Below are 3333 nucleotides of genomic sequence, written 5' to 3'. Positions count from 1 at the left end.
GGACAGCAGACACGGCTGCGTGGTAGGTGAAAAAAAAAAAAGACGCTCCCTACCTTGTTGAGATCTTTATGATGACCACTCTGTAAAATAAATCAAAGACAGAGTTTACCACTGAAGTTTTAGTGTGAGCACAACTTTTGTCAAATTATTACATCTTATTAAATAGAAAACCTTAGTTTGACTCTCACCTTGCCTTTCAGTTTCAGGAGTGTACTTTGACACTGGATATCTTCAACATGGTCTCCATGTGCAGAAATCCCATCTGTTCAAACATTGTTGATTACACAATTATTACAATGCAAAAAATAAACAGTTTATTTTAAAATTCACTTTGGATATACTGAAGCTGTACTTAAAACATTAAAATGGTAAAATAATTCAATGAATAAACACATTCTAAAGCAGTCTGATGTAAGTCTGCTATTAGTTTAAAGCAAAAATAATAATAATAAGTCCCTTACATTTCTGTTTCAGTTCAATAAGTTTAAATTAAAAGCATCAGCAGTATTGCACTTGCAGTATTGCCCTGTAGGGGAGCAGAATATTTGTTGCACCGTTCAAACGTTGTCTTTATTTGACAAAGTAAATCCATACAAAGAAGGGATTCATTATATTACTGGTTTCCAATAGAATATTACACAGAAGATAATGGGCTAATGTATTTCAGGCCAATATATTGACCAATATATGCACCAAGGTTTCTAGACGGAGACAGCCTCCAGTCTCCTCAGGTCTTGATGACATACAGCATTGTACTTCTGTATCATCGTGACTGATTCAAACAGTTTTCAAATACTTGATCGAGCAACCCAATACTCCATAATGTCTGTCTTGTGTGTCTGTCTCTTGCAGTTCATCATTGCATTACTCTTGTGTGTGGTTAATTTAGGTAAATCAACAATGTCAGCATTTTAACATCAGGGACAATGAGGTGGCTGGTATTCATATAAGATTTCTTCTGTAATAATACAAGCAATTTAAAAACAGCCAAAGACGTTCCTTAGGTGAATACACCAAAGTCTCTTCTCATTTCTATGGCACAGTGGAGAAATTAAGTGTTTAAAACTTTACAAACCAATGTCTTAGTTAAGATCCATTTGACAACAAAGGGTGCTTTAATTTGTTTACTGAATCATGGAAAGGACTCACTTATTGGGCTGGAAAGCAGGAGAGAAAAAGCTCACAACTCTCACAGAAAGTGAGCAGAGCACGTCACTTCTCACTTTCAAGGTGAATGTAGGTCAGACTGAATGTAACCACTGTTATGACATCATCAAAAATGATATTTTGAGAGGTGGAGAGACACAGAGACAAAGAAAGATGCCACTCAACAGGGTTGTGGGCTGAGTGACAGCTTATTTGTTTAGGATGATGAAGATATTTCCATCCAGGCAGCCATTTGTAGTGTTAGTGCCTACGACAGTCTGTCAAATCTGCTTTAGCTCTTCGTTCTGTCTGCACACAGATGAAGTCTCACACACACTCACATCAACACATTCCATTCTCCTAGACCACAACTGCTTTGAATCTGCTCTGCAGCTTACTCTCAGAGCCCTATTACCAGCACAACACATCTGTGGTGAACGGTCATAAACACAAATGTGCCAACATGGTAAATTCATTGTTCCCACCGTTTTATGTTATTTTGCCGCCCGTCTTTCACAGCTATCTGGTGACAACGCGTGAATTTGCAGCGGCGAGTAAGCGGTGATAAAAGTGGTCGGTCACCATAAATGCTCTACCTGAAAACAGACGGAAATAAAGACAAAAACTCTAATGTCACAGCAGGCTATAAAAACATGTTCAGGCAACAGAGTCACAGAATTCCAGCTCATCTAAGATTGGACATCTGTCATGATTTTACACTGGAACAAACACACACACACAATAACCGTTACTTTGCGCAGTCATAACTTTCTGCAGTTGAGGAGTCTGGGTGGAGAGCTGAAAACACACACTGGCCCTTCTTCTCTGTCTCCCTCTCTCCCCCTTAGCACTCCCATTAAAGCAGCATTGGGGCTACTGAACTCTGGTTGAACCTGAGGTGACAGTAAGGTGAAAGACAGTGACACTGACATGCAGATACTATTTTTTACCACTCAAGCATACACACAAAATCCCACACTAACTAATACGACACTACCCATTATAACATATACAGTTTACAAAAACAATGTAAATACATAGTACTCCCCACCTTAAGCTTTATGTCTGTGTGTGTATTTAGGACAATGAGTAAATTGTGACTGTGGTCACAATAAAGACGATGTTACATGTTGAAGGATCGACACTAACAGGGCTCCCAAAATCATTAAGATCTTCATGATGACCACTGCAAAATATATCAAAAACAAAGACGAGTCATGTTAACATTATTGCTTATTTCTTATTAAAATAAAAAACCTTAGTTTGACTCTCATCTTGCCTTTCAGTTTCAGGAGTGTACTTTGACACTGAATGTCTTTAACATGGTCTCCATGTGCAGAAATCCCATCTGTTCAAACATTGTTGATTACACAATTATTACAATGTAAACAGTTTATTTTAAAATGAACTATTATTAATAATTAACGAATATACTGAAGCTGTACTTTTAAAACATTAAAATTGTAAAATATAATTAAATGAATAAAAACATTCTAAAGCAGTCTGACGTGGATTACACAATTATTACAATGTAAACAGTTTATTTTAAAATTAACTATTATTAATAATTAACGAATATACTGAAGCTGTACTTTTAAAACATTAAAATTGTAAAATATAATTAAATGAATAAAAACATTCTAAAGCAGTCTGACGTGGATTACACAATTATTACAATGTAAACAGTTTATTTTAAAATTAACTATTATTAATAATTAACGAATATACTGAAGCTGTACTTTTAAAACATTAAAATTGTAAAATATAATTAAATGAATAAAACAATCTAAAGCAGTCTGACGTGAGTCTGCAATTAGTTTCTAGTCAATTAATTAATAAATAAAGTCATCTTAGCCGTTAATCCAGCCCGGCTGCAAATTAGGAACAACTTCGTACAACTGTGGCTTTAAAAGCGAGCAGCAAACTTTTTCACACGTGTCACACACAACAAGCGTTGGCGGGGAGTGATGACGTTTTAATTGGGCGTCGAAGTAGTTTCCTGCTCGCAATCTTGGACAGGCAATAAACGGCAACTCCACTTGGACAAACTTTAGAGAGGTTACGGTGGTGGGGAGCAAGATTTGCGCATGCGCGAAAGCAAAGGGGGTTATTATATTTATTTGTACTTTACTGATACTACGCTTGTGAATATATATGAATATATATAATATAATGATAAATATATAC

General features: G+C 36.0%; 1 long non-coding RNA gene across 1 annotated transcript in view; it reads right to left on the bottom strand.

Annotated features, from left to right (window-relative positions):
• LOC103395912 (uncharacterized) overlaps positions 1–3100 on the bottom strand; it is a 96202-nt gene extending 93102 nt beyond the window's left edge. Inside the window, exons 1-6 of the long non-coding RNA XR_003053032.1 lie at positions 3043–3100; positions 2198–2494; positions 1899–2039; positions 1632–1742; positions 189–262; positions 54–80 (exon numbers count right to left, since the gene is read on the bottom strand). This is a non-coding gene — a long non-coding RNA (uncharacterized LOC103395912). The remainder of the gene's footprint in view (positions 1–53; positions 81–188; positions 263–1631; positions 1743–1898; positions 2040–2197; positions 2495–3042) is intronic.
• Between the last annotated feature and the right edge of the window lie 233 nt (positions 3101–3333).

The sequence above is a fragment of the Cynoglossus semilaevis genome, chromosome 20 (assembly GCF_000523025.1).
Source record: "Cynoglossus semilaevis isolate Cse_v1.0 chromosome 20, Cse_v1.0, whole genome shotgun sequence".
In the NCBI taxonomy this organism is placed as follows: domain Eukaryota; kingdom Metazoa; phylum Chordata; class Actinopteri; order Pleuronectiformes; family Cynoglossidae; genus Cynoglossus; species Cynoglossus semilaevis.
The sequence above is the reverse complement of the archived record's forward strand: the minus strand, read 5'-3'. Positions and strand labels throughout refer to the sequence as shown.